Source organism: Tamandua tetradactyla, chromosome 3, assembly GCF_023851605.1.
Source record: "Tamandua tetradactyla isolate mTamTet1 chromosome 3, mTamTet1.pri, whole genome shotgun sequence".
NCBI lineage: Eukaryota > Metazoa > Chordata > Mammalia > Pilosa > Myrmecophagidae > Tamandua > Tamandua tetradactyla.
In genome coordinates this window covers 124182142-124199403 of record NC_135329.1, presented here as the reverse complement: position 1 = coordinate 124199403, position 17262 = coordinate 124182142, and the positions used below count along the sequence as shown (strand labels likewise).

General features: G+C 38.7%; 1 protein-coding gene across 1 annotated transcript in view; it reads right to left on the bottom strand.

Moving 5' to 3' along the window:
• Nucleotides 1–9125, bottom strand: part of GALNT13 (polypeptide N-acetylgalactosaminyltransferase 13) — a 601907-nt gene extending 592782 nt beyond the window's left edge. Inside the window, exon 1 of the mRNA XM_077153856.1 lies at nucleotides 8979–9125. The gene's annotated coding sequence lies outside the window, so the exon portion shown is untranslated. The remainder of the gene's footprint in view (nucleotides 1–8978) is intronic.
• Between the last annotated feature and the right edge of the window lie 8137 nt (nucleotides 9126–17262).

The following is a 17262-nucleotide window of genomic DNA, read 5'->3' as shown; positions in this document are numbered from 1 at the left end:
GAAATATGATCACAAATATGCTCACTGCTCTCCCTACATCACCACTCAAGCTACCTTGGTAGTATTAACCAGTAATATGAAACAATTTTTAACAAAAAGTACTGTGAGTCTTGCTTTGTTTTGTTATGAAGGATGGATATTTTTCCCACATTATAGTAGAGCAGTCATTAAGAGAGAGACTGAAAGTTCATGAGGACTAAAATTATGTGGACCTATGACAAATTGGGGTCATGGAGGAAAGGAACATCTCCAGTTTACCTTGTATTTTCATTTTCTGTCCCAGCAATCTCTTAATAACTTGTGATAACAAATTTTAAAAATTAAGAATTTTAGCTTTAAAAAACACGTCCTGAAACATACAAAGAAAATATAAACATGGAATAGTCAGAGCTGAAAATAAATTTCAGCTAATGCCTTTACAAAGGACCTTATGAAATATATAATGTCTTTAATCACCTGTAATAATTTTTAGTAATGAAGCTAAGATTAAATGTATGATTATAAATGGTAGTGATGGTCGTACCACATTGTGGATTTAATTAACATCAATGAATTATTTATTCAAATGTAACCAAAAAGGGAAATTTTAGATTGTTTATATATTGCTAGAATAAATTTTAAAAAAAAACATAGGACTGTACAACACAGTGAACCCTAATATAAATCATACACCACAGTTAATAGTACAATTATAAAACTGTTCATTCATCAATTGTAACAAAGTTATCAAACTAATGTAAGGTGTTAATAATAGGGCAGTATATGTGAGTGCTGCATTTGTGCAAGATTGTTCTGTAAACCTACAATTTCTCTAATAAAAAATAATAAAGTTAGAGTAGTAAGGAAAACCCCTGCAAATGTAAAATGGTACAACCACTCTGGAAGGCAGTTTGCCATTTCCTCAGGAAGCGAAGTATAGAATTCCCATATGATCCAGCAATCCCACTGCTAGGTATATGTTCAGAGGACATCAGGGCAAGGACACAAAAGGACATTTGCACAGCAATGATTATAGCAGCATTATTTGCAATTACCAAGAGATGGAAACAGCCCAAATGTCCACCAATGAACAAGTGGCTAAAAAAGCTGTGGAATAACATATGAGGGAATATCACACAGCTATAAAACAGAATAAAGTCATGACACATGTAACAATGTGGATGAACCTTGAGGACATTATGTTGAGTGAAATTAGCCAGAAACAAAAGGACAAATATCGTACGATCTCATCAATATGAACTAACACTAATGAGTGAACTTTAACATTGAGAATTGAAGTTAAGGACACAGGTCACTACGAGATAGAAATAGGGTCGAGATTGGGATTTGGTGTTAAGGGAATACATGTTGTGTAACAGGAATGACTATAAAAATTCAGAAATGGAGAGCACGATACTACCTAAATGTAGCACAATAATATAAGTCCACTGAATGAAGCTGAATGTGAGTATGATTGAGGAAGAACGGTGGGGTACCTATGACACCAGAAGAAAAGATAAAGGATAAAAACTGAGACAGTAGGAATGCCTAAAGTGGACAAGGATGGCAATTAAATGTACAAATAAACATTTTTACATGAGGAAGAACAAATGAATGTCAACATTGCAAGGTGTTGCAAAGCAATGGTATACAGGAAAAAGTACAATCAATATAAGCTAGGGCCCACAGTCAACAGTAACAATGTAATATTATTCCACTGAATGTGGCAAAGGCATTATGTCAAAACTAAATGTCAACAAGAGCGGGACATGGGGGAGGGGTATAGATTCTTTGCAGAAGAAAAGGAAATGGCTTCGTATAGATTATGGTGGCAAAAGAATGCCTATTTACTGAAGTTGGATTGTATGATGTGCAAATAAAACTGTTTAAAAATGAATAGAGAGAAAAAATTGCTAGAGAAAATATAGAAAAAGACATGTATCTATTCACTGTCGGTAGGGAAACTAAGAGGTACAGCCCCTTGGAGGGCAGTGTGGTGGTTCCACAGGGGCTAGCCATATAATCCTGCAACTTCACTGCTCAGTTCATACCTGGAGAAACTGAGTATGGGGACATGAATGGACATTTGCACCCAGTGTTTATGGAGGCAGTGTTTGAGATTCACAATGGATGGAAGTAGCCTATAGGTACAATGACTGAGGAAGGGGGAACTATGCTGTATATATACAATGGACTACTGAGTGGCCTCAAGAAAGAATTAAGTTGTGAAGCATGCAACTAGGTGTATTAGGCTGTGTGTTGAATGAAATGTCAGAAACAAAAAGACAGTTATCATGCCTCAATCATATGGACTAACTATAATATAACAACTCTGTGAACTAAAGTTGAGAGTATGGGTTATCAGATTGGAACCTATTGTAAAGGGTCCTAGACTGTAAACTCTTTCAGCAGTCACATGTATTCAGGAGTTGTAACTCGTGTTTCTTAATTCTGAGATACTGAGCTGTTTGTATATAACCTGGTCATCCCCAGAAATTTCGGGTATTTATGTGACACCTGAGACTCAGAATTAGAGCTCTGAGCCTATGAAAGTCAGCAGTACCTCACAGAGGACCCGTTTAAAAAGTTGAAAAAAGGGATCAGACTTCGACTAGAAATATGAATGAAGCTGATCTAGATAGGACTGGGGTAGATCATAACACAGGGTAAAGGATGAAATGGTTCATATTTCAAAACTTCAAGTTCTGTGTGAGGCCAAAGGCAGAGATGTTTAGTTGGTGCAAAATTCATATTTTGGGTAGCACATTACCTAATTTAACTAGTATGGTCAGTTTAGTTGAACACCATAACATGGAATCTTGAATAGGGCCTGAGATCTTGTTGGTTTGTCCAGGTTAGTGTGATGCCCTGATATATCCCAGAGTAATCTGGGCAGTGAAGAAAGAAGTATATGCAAAGTCCCCTTTGGGAACTGGGGAGAAAAAATGAAATATTCAACTTCCCCATTTGAAGAACTTCTGATATTCTTGCAAGTAGTGGGAACAACCAAACCATAGGCTAAGCCCTCAATCTTGGGATTTGTCCCTATGAAGCTTATTCCTGCAAAGGATAGACTAAGCCTTCTTAAAATTATGCCTTTGGGATTTGTCCCTACGAAGCTTACTCCTGCAAAGGATAGACTAAGCCTTCTTAACATTATGCCTAAGAGTCACTCCCAGAAAATACCTTCTGTTGTTCATATGTGGCCTCTTTCTCTAAGCCAACTAGGCATGTGAACTCACTGCCCACCCCCAGTACACGGGACATGACCCCCCAGGGGTGTAAATCTCCTTGGAAATATGGGACAGAACTCCCAGGATGAGTTAGGACCCAGCATTATGGGATTGAGAGAATCTTCTTGAACAAAAGGGAGAAGACAGTAATGAGACAAAATAAATTTTCAGTGGCTGAGAGATTTCAAACAGAGTCAAGACGTTATCCTGTAGGTTATTCTTGCACATTATACAAATATTCCTTTTTTGGTTTATGTATATTGCAGTGACTGGAAGGAAGTATCTGAAACTATTGAGCTGTGCTGCAATAGCCTTGATTCTTGAAGATAAGTGTATAACGATATAGCTCCTACAATGTGACTGTGTGATGATGAAAACCTGGTGTGTGATGTTCTTTTTACCCAGAATATGGACAGATTAGTAAAAAAATATGGATTAAAATAAATAAATAATCGGGAGGATAAGGGGTAAAATAAATTGGGTAGATTGAAATACTAGTGGTCAATGAGAAGGACAGGTAAGGGGTATGAGATAAAAGAGTTTTTTGCTTCTTTTTATTTCATCTTCTGGAGTGATGCAAATGTTCTAAAAATGACCATGGTCATGAATACACAGCTATGTGATGTTATTATGGGCCACTGACTGCACACCATGTACGGATCATATGTGCGTGAAGACTTGTCAATAAAAATATTATAAAAAAAAGAAAGCCCCTGCAAATTTATCACACAAAGAAGTATTACTCATAAAGGACAAAGTTGGGTCACAAATTCAACTCAGTATTGAATCAAAGCAAACAGAGAAATCAAAAGCAAGAAATCAAAGCAAACAGAGAAACTGTCACAAGACTCAGTTTCCCTAATATAAAATACCAGTGAAAAGAATGAAGCACATTGTATCTATTAGCACTAATGTTTGAGAAAAATTTCCCCCACTGAGCCTTTTAATAGTGATTCTTCTTAATAAATTCAAAAAGTTCCCCAACAGCATACATACCCCATACTGTAAATTGAGAATCTCATTCTAAAATGTAGCTAAGTGAAACGATTTACCAGGTGCCCAGGTTATGGCAAAAGTACACAGATCTTTTATGGCCTTAGTTGAACCAGGACAAACACTATAATCCATGGAAAATTAAATGGATTGTACAAAGTTCAGACCAGTGTTTTTAAAAACAGTCTTCCACGAAACCTCAACCTCTGACATAGCTGCCAGAGAGAAGGTAAGAGACAGCGGAAGGGCAGATGTGGTGGGGTTCTAGGATCCTACTCCTATTTTATCCAGAGCAGCTCCTTGCTTATCAATTTTTTTATTGCTCTCTCATTTTTTAAGAGAGAATCTGCTAAAAAAGAAATATATGAACAGGGTTTATCCATTTATCGAAAGCATTCACTATAGAATTGAAAAAATTTTATATACAACATGAAACCACGTAAATATAGAAATGGTTAATCATAAACATATATTTAGTATAAAAGCACTATTGTTCATAGTCAAAGTTGGGTTACACATTCAACTCTGATTTTACCAGAGATCAAAGCAAAGAGGGAAAGTAATTCAACATTCAGTGCCAACATGACCCTATTCGTTGCGGCCATTACAGACGATGATTACGAAGACTGAAGACAAATACAGAAGATACATATATATAGATGTAACTGAAAGCATAAGCAGACGTCCAAATCTGAAGCAAGGAAGACCAAATATCAAATGAATTATGTCTGTTTTGATTTTACTTATCCTCCAAAAGATAACCATTTACAATGTTCTGATTGGATGACCAATTATTACTAAATTAACAGGTATATTAATTTCTACAAAAATCCTTGAATTCTCTAAGAATATTTCAAATAGAAATTTAGACTCTTAAAAAAAATGTGCCTGTAATTGAAAGACAGAAAGTCTTTAATTAAATAATGTTCCTTAAGACAGAAATTGTAAACAGAAATCTAATCTGTTAAAATGATAAATGGTTTATCAAGGCAGAAAAGGTCAAAATCTTTAAATGTCTTTATGTTTTCAAACACATGCTTGTTGTATATGTCTGTGTAGATGTGTGTCTGTGAGCAATTTTTTAACATGTCATCAAATAGATGGAGTCAATATAAGTATATACGCTTAAGTCTTGCTTTGATGTTTCACATAGGTTTATTCTGATGACAAGAGGAGAAAGAAGGATTTACAGCAAAAGCCCAGCTAAAATCTTCTGAGAATAGGCATATGGTCACCAAGATCTTAAGCACTGATCCTGTTTGATCCCAATAGTTTTAAGAACTTGACATGTTTTACTGATGACACAAATCCAAGAAGTGTGATAAATTAAACACCATGGTTGAGACTGTGGTTTTTATTATAAGAGGTGTCTTGTGAGAACATGAAGTTTAACAAGGCAAATGAGTGAGAAGACAAAACTATAGGAACGCACCACTTTTACAAAGCACAATGGACATTCACCAGAAAATGTGGCATTGTTACTTTTTTACATTGTTGGACTTAATACTATGCATGTTTTACTTTCATTAATTGTTTTCTTTACTATCCTTGTTATTCAGAAATACCAGTACAGCAAGCATCGCTTCATTTACCAAATAGAAAGAATTAAAATACCCATTAATTGCTCATTCTCTCAACTTCTCCCTAAAATGTCAGTCTTATTAAGCTAAACAATCTCTTTCTATTAAATGGAAATATTCCTGTTACAACTACCACTTCTAAAAATTAAGTTGACATGATTGAAATGCTTTATTTCACTCTTACATAAATGTGTAACCTGAAATAAATACACATTGTAATACAGAATTAAATATGTCTCAAAATTCTAATCTGTAAGAATTCAGAAAGCCTATCTACCAACATCATAATTTCTACCTTCACTATGTCTTTGCTATTTTTCAATACAAAAATTGGGCAGAGGAGAGTATCAGGTGATTTATAAGTAACACTTTCAAGCAAAATTGCCTTGAACATGCTCCTGCACAATACTCATGGCACATCCCCAGTTGTTTTAGAAGATGACTAGCATATCATCCAAGAAGCAGTATTACTCCATGGATTCCCACTAATACCTTCTATCAGGAGGCATTTACATTTCCAGATACTTCACAAATGCTCATATGCATGTAGTATCACACCTCTCGTATATACTTGAAGCAGTAAGGAAACCTGTAAATTATTTAGGGTGAGTCACTTTACAGTTCAATTTATCACCCCCAAAATATTAAACTGATATATCTGCTCTTTATAATAAACGAGAAAACTTTTGCTTGTTAAGAACCACTGAAAAGTATTCACCCAAAAATGATGACACGCCCCAGTTTACTTTCAGGTAGGAAAGTTGAGCAACACCACCCATAAAAGCCTGTAAACTCACTTCCTCAATTCTGCACTCACTGTTGAAGAATGTGAGTCCATTTAAAGACCTGCAGAGAGGGGCAAATCCAGGAAGTAAGATGAACTAGAAAGAAGCAGAGGGCTTATGTTTCAACATTTCTTCCATTAGTCCTTAATTTCCATTCACAAAAGAATAAGTGAAACAGGAAAAATAAAGGAAGAAGAATTCAGCTTCTTGTATGTAGGCTTGTTAGTATCGCTGGGTGACTTGAAAGCTTATAATCAGCTGCACACTACTCATTCAACCAACCAGTTTTTATTAAGCACTTACTAGCTTTCCCACACTACTTTAGGGTAAGCATATCTGAGACAGCATCTGTACCACTCTAGTCTCTCTGGTCCAGAATTAAACTACCAGCAGCACTCTGTACATTCTTTGAAAATGCTTTCTTTATTCCCACTCCACCCCCCCACCCCACCCCCCCGAAATCTGATCGGAGACATTCTGCCCCAACCTAATGGTGAGTCTAAAGCATTTACTTAAACAAGCAGGAGCAGCCAGGGAAAATTCTCAGTGGAGTTGAAGGTGGGAAGTTGCATAAGAAAAAGATGTGAAATTCTGTTTTATTCCAAACTGCAGAGAAATGCATGATTCTTATGTTCAAAGCCTGCTTTTGTATGTGAAAATTCTCCAAATCTATCCATCTCTGAAGTCACACAATAGGGTTTCAATATTAAGAGTCTAATTCAGCAGGGGAAAAGGAGCTTGTAAAGATCAAGGAAAGGAAAGGTTAACAATGCAATGCAAAAGTCAGGATGAGTAAGAAGAAAGCCTGGGTATCCAAAGATAGAATGGTCTGAGAATGTGAGAGATCCAAAGTAAGAATCACCAAAAGGCTGACCCTTTACTTTTCAATATTCTCAAACTGGCAGGATTCTCTAACACTAGAGGGCATGAACGCAAACACACACTCATGCACACACACACACACACAAACGCGAGAGAGAGACTGAGAGACAAAGAGAGAGACAGCGAGAGAGAGACTGAAACGGACATTGCCCTCTGAGCAAAGGCCACCTTCACACACAGGGTGCCTAAAACCTGGGCGATTGGGGGTGGGAGGCGGGAACAAGGAAACCGAAATTTCATGCTGTGCTTCTGAGAAGGCTGACCGCTATCTCCTCGGAGGTAATCGCTGTCCTATCGGCCAAGTGGAAGGCAATTTGAAGTAGATCTGCCGCCTCTGTCCGCAATGTTCTTCTCTGCTTGCAACACCTTTGCCACGCGAAAGCTCCCATCCTTTAGAGATTAGTTTTTCCTGAATCCCGAAGCATGTGTTGGCCTCCCTTCTGCCTCTTCTCCTGTGACTGCTAGTAAAGGCTGAAAATGTGGATTCTCCACCTGGAAACTCAACTGACGGTACTCAAAAAAGGACACTGACAGCGGTCTACATCACTCGCTGTACAGATCGCAGCTTCGGCGCGCTCTGGTCAGCAACAGCGCAGCGCCCTCACACCCAGGGAGCGGAGGCTAGCTGGGCGCCCTCCGCTCTGGCCCGTAGCCTCTCATTCAGTCCCTCGGTCCCCCGACAGACTAAACAAGGGTAGGCTATGTCCATCTCTGCGTCCCCACTGTCCCCGAGCAGGCGGACCAAGCATGCTCCACTGGCCAAGGCACCTCGGGATCAGGTTGCTGGTGCTTAGGCGGAGGACAAGACAGGGGGAATGAGGAGAGAGGAAGACAGGCATCGGAGGGGATAAACGGAGAGAGTGAGGGGGAAAAAAAATACTGCAAGACGGAAAGACAAGACGGGATACAATGAGAGGGACACAGAGATAGCAAGAGAGACGAAGAATGAACTAAAGGCAGAGGCAACGAAGAGGGGGACCGGAAAAAGAGAGTCAGAGACAAAGAGAGACTGAGCCAGAGACAGAGATACACGCATGGAAAGAATGACAGGCAGAGAAGTACTGAAAGAGAGGCAAAGGGATATAGAAAGAAAGGAAGGCAACCGTCGAGAAAAACGCCTAAGACGCGGAGCTTTCCCGCTGTGGGGACGTACAGATGCTTCCGCGGGGAAGCCACCAGCCGCCCGCATGGATGGAGAAAGTTGCCCGGGCTGAGAGGCCGAGCCACCCCCACAGCCCAGCGCCACCAGGGCGCAGAAGGTGGCCAACGCTCCCGGGCTCAGCCGCGTATTGGGAAAACAGAGGAGAGGACGAGCGGCGGCAGAAAGTTGCGCGCCTTGCAGTCCTCCCGCCGCACCTGCAGCCTGGGAGACTCTGCCTCGCCAAGTCCGCCGGCTCCCCTGCCCCGGGACTGGCCCTCGCTGCAAGTCTTCCCCGCACCCTGCCCGGGCAGTCCTATCATCCAGTAGGGACTCAACCCAGTCAATTACGAGTAAGAGAGGAAGACCGAGATAGAGAGATGGAGACCTGCTATCGGTGGCCAAGGATCCCGCGAAGAGGGAACAGTAGTCCACGCAGGTTATCGAGACTCCGACCAAGCCCAGCAGTCGCCGCCGAGAGCGCAGAGTACCTGGCACGCCGAGTGAGGGGCGCGTCCAGCCCGCGCTCACCTGGAATCCGCGTCGACCCCAGAGCGCCGAGCGCAGCCGGCTCCAGTCCGCGCCTCTCTCTTCACACTTCCACGCACGCACAGAGAGCCGGCTCCGGCCTCGGCCAGCCCCGGAGAGGCGTCCTCATAGTGCAGCGGCGGGCTGGAAGGCTCCGCGGGTGCCGAGGCCGAGGCGGCGCAGGAGACAGAGCAAGGGCTCCTAGTACACTGTCACCTCGGCAGAGCCGCCGCAGCCACCGCAGCCACCGCCGCCGCCTGGTCACTTCGCCCCCGCCCCCTTCCCACCCCAGCCCGCTCTCTCTCAGCCCCTCCTCCTCCTCCTCGCGAGGACCCTCCCCCTCCCGTAGCCCCAGCCTGGAGGCCTCTCACTGGGCCGGTATCATTTACGTAACCAGCACCCCAGTCCACCTCCCTCCCCGGGATGGGGCGGTGCGCACCGAACGCGCTCCAGCTGCTCCAGGAGCTGCCGCTCCTGCGACGTGCACAAGTCCCGCGATACTTGGCAGGCACGGCCCCCGAGAGCAACCGTGGGGTCGGGTCCCCTCCCTGAAGAGCGCCGCGCCACCCCTGGCTGTCCCGGGATCCCACTAAGGGAAGTCGGCCTGCGCTCGCCGAGCACCCCCAATGAGCCAGAGAGCCTCCTACACGGGGCTGAGGGATCAGGTTCTGCCTTCGGGGAAAGCTCAGCCAGCCCCACCCCTGGTCGTCGGGGAGAGACTTGAGGTTTCAGCCCCGTGAAGCAGAAAGGACAGTTTTGCCTCTTGTCCTTTAGAGCTCACACAGGCTGACAATATCCTAGTGTTCCTGTTGGCGGCGGCGGCCGCCACCGAACGCGCTGCACTGCAAAAGGCTGGAAACACAGAGCGGTTTCTTGTGCTCTTAATTTTTTAGGGGGAAATAAAGAAAAAGTGGATCTTTAACTATGACCCAAGAAAGGAGAGTTCTGAATTCCTTTCTCAGCCAAGAAGGTAATTTTGGGTACCGTGTATGGTCTTTTTTACACACACACGCATACACACACTTCCTGAAGAACCTGACTGCTTGCGTTTCTAATTAAAGTGAATATGTGGTGCCGCAGAAATCCATGGTAGTAAAATCAGTTAAAACACATGTAATGATCTTAGTGTCTAGCACAAGGGCACGATTTAGGATTCAACTTTTGTTAACACCTGGACCGCTTGGGTACCATCTCTGTCAGTCATTTGAGACTCCTCTAAGACACTGACGTTACGGAGTCCAAATCCCTGCTCTGCCATTTACTCATTGTTGACTCTTGGCTAGTTTAAGTCCTTAATCTTCCTTTAGTCTCAGTTTTCTTCTTTGTAAGAGGGGTGAAAAATTGTCCTTTACTCTTCTCAAATTATGCTACTTCATAGTCTTAGCTCCCTCTTTTTAATTATATATTTTATTTGGCAGGTTTGGGAAACAGTATGAAAGCTACTTCAAAACTACTAAGTGCCAAATTGTAAAATATACAATATTATTAATTATCTAGTATGTCAATTGCATTCTTAATCATACAATAGACGGTCTAAAAATAGCTTTATATGATTTTCACAGGTCAATTAATTCCTTTAAAAAAACTGGCATGGGGAATTGGCATGTCAAGCAACCATATTTAATGGGTCATTCTCTATTGTCCTTTCTCCTACCCCTATCCCACCATCAATTCTGGAACCTCTACGAGGTGTTTCTGTGTATGTATGAGACGGTAAGACACTCTGGAATTTCCCTCTATTGCTCTCTCTGTGTTTTCCAGTTCTGCCATCAGGTCATTCACCTCTGCATGGCATGTTGAGTAAAGCTTTGTACCAGCAGGTAAAAGCCTGGGGTTCAAATTATTACACAGTTACTAACTAGCCAAGTCCTTAGGGAATTCATTTACCTCCCCGCCACTCACCCATATTCATACATTCTTCATCTCTAAAAATGTGAGCAAGACCATTTTGCAACCTTCACAGTAATATTTAACTTTGACAAGGATCATAAAACTTGTTGGTTATATATGTAACAGGATATTTACAATCTTGATGTATCTCCCCAGAAATAATTAGTTTTGCTGAATATCATACCATCTCAAAACAATAAACATCAATAATGTCTCATAGTTCAGTGGGTTAGCTGTGTGCTTCTCTGGTCTGGCAGGCTCAGATTTTGTTGAATGGTCTAGGATGGCCTAAGTTGCAAGTCTGGTGATTGGCAAGTTCGTTAGTCATGGTAGACAGGGCTCAGCTGGGATGGCTCAACCTGGTTTCACCTGGTCTATCATCCTCCAGTAAACTAAATCTGTCTACTTCAATAGGGACAGTTGCAGGTTTCCACAAAAACAACAAGGGAGGGCAAGCACAAATATGGAGCAATTCTCAGGGTTCAGCTGGCACACCCATTTGCCAATGTCCCATTAGTCCACAGAAGTCTCATGGCCAAGCCCAAATTCTGTGGGTGGAGTAATATACTTCATGTCTTGTTGGGAGAAACGCAAAGTCACACTGTCCTGGAGAATGCACAAACAAATGGGAATCATTTGAGGCTGCTTTTAATCTACTATAGACTCTTCTTAATTACAAGGGAAAAAACTATTTATATGTAATGGATATATCTAGTAAGCATCACCTTAACCACGTAATCAAGATTAAAATAACCGATGATGGGACCAAATGACATCATGTTCCTCATGATGTGATACACTGAAGAAGACACAAAACTATTTATTTGATACTCCAGATTAATTGAATCTAATCATGAAGAAACAATGCCAAACCAAAATTGAGAGAAAGTCTACAAAATACCTTGTCTGTACTGTTCAAAATAATGTCACTATCGTGAAAACCAAAGAAAGACTGAGGAAATGTTCCAAACTGAAGGTGATTGAAGATATATTACTACCAAATGAAATATGTAATCCACAGTTGGATACTGAACTGGAAAAAAAATAGCTATAAAGAGGATTACTGAGACAATCAGCAAAATATGTATAAGGTCTGCAATATTTGATCTATGGTCTCTTTATTGTTATGTTTCAATTAGTTTTCTGTCAATATTAAATGTCTGAATTTTAATAATTTCATTGTGATTACATAGGAAAAGCACTTGCTTTTAAGAAGTACCTAATGAAATACTTGGATGTAAAAAGCGCATAAGGGCTTCAATTTATTCACAGATGGTTGAGAAATATGTAGAAAGAGAGAGAATGATGATGCAAATATGATAAACTGTTAACACTTGGTAAATCTGGGCGAGGGTATATGGGAGTTCCTTGTAATAATTTTGCAATGTTTCTCTAAAATTATTTCAAAAACATGAGAAGAGTAACAATTCTATACTATATTAGAAGATAAAATAAGTTAGTTACAATAATTTATGTGAATGAGTATTGAAATTAATAAAAAGTTATTTTGTACTATTTTTAATGGAAGCTGAGAATCTGTATTTAATCATTGAAGAGCTTCTGCAAGTATTTGTTTAGATAAGTGGGATGACCAACATTGTACAATTAATGGGGCTACAAAGTATAAAATGTCTTCAATAGAGAATATACAAAAGTCAACAATTGGGGTTAGCAGATACAGTTGCCCATTCTGTAATTAGTCAAGGCCTGAATTCAAAAAAATAAAGGATGAGATACATATATCTTGCTGAAATTAAATTGTCAGGTTTTGTCAAATTATTAACAATGAAGAGGGAAAAATTATATCACTTTGAGAGGTTAGATGAGTAAGAGGATGGAGGTGCCATTATTAACAGAAACAAAAAACAAGAACTTTTATTTCTTTCTTATTATAACACTTTGGTGGTTTCTAATTGCTTTTAATAAATAGTCTAAAATCCCTGACATGTACTATAAGAATGTTTATAATCTGGGACTCTGATTACCACCTTAGTAACAGTACCTATGATGAGTTAAGCATTGGGGTAGGCTGATGATAATGAGCTAAGTAGTGGGGCAGGGAAACAAAGAGAGCCCTCATGAACATTAGTTATTCATTCATCCAGTGAATATAGGAATGCCAACAACATGCCAATTATTTTCTAGGCACTGGAAACATGACAGTGAGCAGAAAAGGAAAAGACCCTGCTTTCATGAACATTAGATTTGAGTGAGGCATGTCACAAACAAACAAACAAAATAATCAGTGATGTAGTTATGTAAGGGGGCAATAAATTCTCAGAAAGAAAATGAAGCAGGTTTCAGAGCACAGCTTTTGAACGAATGAGCCACAACTGGGTTTCAGATCTGCCATGATAAATTGATCACATCGTCCCTCAGAAGTTGCCAAGTTGCTGGAACCCATAGTAAAATACACTCTGATCATAAGCATTTTGTGCAGGGGTCCTTGGAAAGTGGTCTGGCAGAGTGAAGTTTGAGTATTTACCTAAGTATTCCTGAAGGTAGCATAGGTTAGGAGGTAATATGCCTCTGGACATCTACTTCAGCTTCAGCTGCAGAATACTGGAAAAGGGTTTAGGAACCATTTGAGGTTTTGTTTCAGGTTCCAAGGAGCATGAAATGCAGTCCAAGTTGTGGCCCAGTGCAGGTGAGTGTGCAAGGAGTTTGGGAAAGAACTTCCTGTAGGTATAGATCCAGGTAATAACCGAAAGCTTTAACAAAATGAATATTAACAGAGGCTGCTTCTTTGCTATTTTAGGGGTAGTTATATAAGCTGCATATTGTCTGTTTTAATAATTGGCTGAACATATTGGCATTCTTTATCACTATTTTGAAGCTTTATCACTATTTTGAATTTTGTGACAAAGTTTTATTGACTCAAATCCATTTATATCTGGAAAAATTCAAAATCACAACTATTAATGAAAGGTAGAACTGGTAGATTCTAAAAACCATTTAACCAATATAAATATTTGGTCATAAAGTAAATGTTTAAATTTTTAACCTAGTTGGCAAATAAACTTTCTCAAACTTGATGATGATCAACTATTATATCATAATTTTAAAATGTCATTATAAGGAAATATAATACACATTTCAAGTATAAAATCTGTTTTTAGAAATTTGAATACATGGAATCATGTTCCCATTAAAACATTTTTTAAAAAACTATTATTTGGAAGACTTACACAACATAATAACTCAAATATTCTTTACTATATACTTTTTTCCAATAATAACTTAATGATGTGAAGAAAATGTAATTAATTTTTAACAAAGTTTCATACTAAGGATTCCACATTTTCTCTGGTTTTTATCATGACCCAAATTGTCTTGTATGCTTCATAGCACCTAAAAAAAGTTTTAAATTCAAATTTTTCCCATAATTGCATGATAAATATTAGTTTTGTTCCTACTATAGAGTAGGATATATAATAGAGAATAGGTTTACTTGTTTATATAAAAAGTTGTTGTAGTAGCTTTACACCAAGCACAGTGCTTGCTGTACAGTAAACTTTTGTTGAATGAATAAAGCCTCCCATTATTCGATAGCCGCTCCTCTCCTGTAAACCGTTCCCTTTTTGCTCTTCCCTTTCCCCACTAGACCTTCCTTCTCCTCGTCCTGAAGTACTGATTGGGCAGTGGTTACTAGTGTTGAAAATTAGGGGTAAAACCAAATTCAGCCTAAAGATCCTTCAGTACCACGGAGAGCGACAAAGGAGATTCAGTACCGACCTTGTGGCCATGTCAGCCTGACTTATGCCACAATTTAGAGGACATTGACAAAGACAAGTAAATAAATGACAAGGAGGGCAGTGTGGAAAACCATTGCTATTCACTTAAGGGAATGTAATTTTGAACTGTCTCTTAACTTCTCTGTCTCTCTATTAAATCAAATGACAAATATGAAGTAAAACGTTAGGTGCCATCAGAATTAAAATCATGAAACAATTACATATCCAAAATTTCAAGAGTTTTTCATTCAATTATGAGCAAAACTATGTGAACATAAATCTTCTTAGGAAAGGTGAACTCTTGGAGCGCAAAGTCACTGCTTCCCAGGACTGTGTACAACGTCTGACACACAGTAGGTATTTAGTAATTCATTAAATATCTTTATTAAATTGCATAACCTGTCAAGAGCATTTCAATTGCTTATTAAAGCTTATGAAAAAAGCTATTAGATTATCAAAACTATTTTCACATCTAAGAATCTAACAGTTTTCTATTTCAATTTTGAGTATGAAGGCTTGTAAAAAAAATGACTATGTAGCAATAAAATTTGTTTTCATTTTGAATGTATTAAAAGCTATATTTAAAATGTTTCCCTCTTGCAACAAAAGTGTTTTCAGTTTAGTGTTTATCAATTAATTTTTGAAGCTTTACTTATACCTTCAGCATACCTCAAAATCCTTTAGCCAAATGATGGCCACCATAGCTCTTTACTCCATCAGTGCACAAATGTGAAAGTTACTATCTTAAATGGTTAGATGAGTCAGATAGAAAGGAACAAAGAGTCAAAGCCACTATTTTAAACTTACATATTTTAAAAGATTTCTGGAAGCATATTAGGTTTTCTTCTTCATCATTTTTCATCAGCTATCCCATTCAAACCAAATTATCTATGCTGAAACACAATTGCAATACAAAACTGTGTGTGTAATAGACAAGGACATTTAAAATAGGTAAGCTCAAATTATTTCTTCAGAGAACAAGAATAAGAAAGTAGGATGTAGAATTTCACAAATTTTGGCCCTAGACCATATCTAAATATATTGTTATGCATTTGTATAAAAAGCATAGACTCTTTTTCACTTTAAATTCACCTGCGTATCCAAATTGGGGAATTTCCTCACATAAAAAATGGATGAGGAATGACCATAACTCAGTAGGAAAATGTGACTGTAGTTAACTGATGAATTGTGGGAAACAACTGAATAAATAAAGGGATATATTTCACTTTACTTTGAATGATTAGAAGGCCATATTATGCTACAGACTGAATATAAGAAGAGAGCACATTCATGGGCTTTATCATTCATTAACCTAGAATGTATAACAATCCATTAAATCCTAAATATGTAGTATTTCTCAGCTAGATTAGATAGAAGATAGATACCCCTTGAAAAGTATAAAGCATTTTACAAATGCAAGGTATGGTAATAGCAAGCATTGCAGTAAAACATAGCAGGATAGTTAAGAACAAGAAAAATGATGGAACACTTAAATAATAGGGCCCATAATTCTAAGCTTAATAGAAAGTATTAGGGAAGAAATGTTAAGCTAGAATATGTAGCAATGTTTTTAGTAATATTTAAGAACTATTGCCTTGTAACAGTCATCAGTATCATATAAAGGCAATGAAGCCCATTAACGTTAAAGATCATAGTGCTAGACTATATAAGAGGAATTACAAACGTGGGAATTGGCTGTTCACAATTTATATTCTAATATATTGACAATTACTAAAATGAATAAAGAAAACAGAATCGAAAGTAATTTCTCCAATATTTAAGTGTGCTCTTGCTCCAGGGATATAGCTTTGCAAAAATCTTTCTAGACTTCTTAGCTTTATTGATTTGACTGATGTCTTTGTGCGCTTTCTCTGAACAAAAGATCATCATATAAGTGTGTGTGTGTGTACGTATGTGAATCTCTGGATTATAATATTGTTTATTTTTATTAGTTCTCTAAGTGTATAATTAGTATAAGACTTTTGAATGTGAAAAATTAGCTTTTAGAGCTAACTCTCATGAAACATACAATAGGATTAAGTATGCCATATGGCATACATACTATAATGTCGACTTTTGAGTGTTCTTCATCTACCAAATGATGAAAAATTTCAGAGTGTTTGAAATTAAAAATGGAAAATAACACTCCTCTCTCAACAAATGTGCAAACTATGTGAGCTGCACATAAAGCTAGATTTTAAATATTGATATAAGATTTAGTACCTTGCCCTCTGGGCATCCATTAAAGAAAGGAAAAGCACAGCAACAGTTAACTATACAAGAATCAGCTTTTCAAAAGTGGAGATTCTACCTAAAAAAATAATTTCATAGAAATAATCAAATGAAAAATCACACTCATTCATGCACCAACCTATGACAAGTTTTGTTTTGTTTTATTTTCATCTACACATCATCTTTCTTCTCAGGCTCAAAGATGCACACATTTTCGATTTCAAAGTAAAATAGGCATGGATTAAACATGCAATTCAACTTAGCAGCTATGTGACACTGGGCACTCTG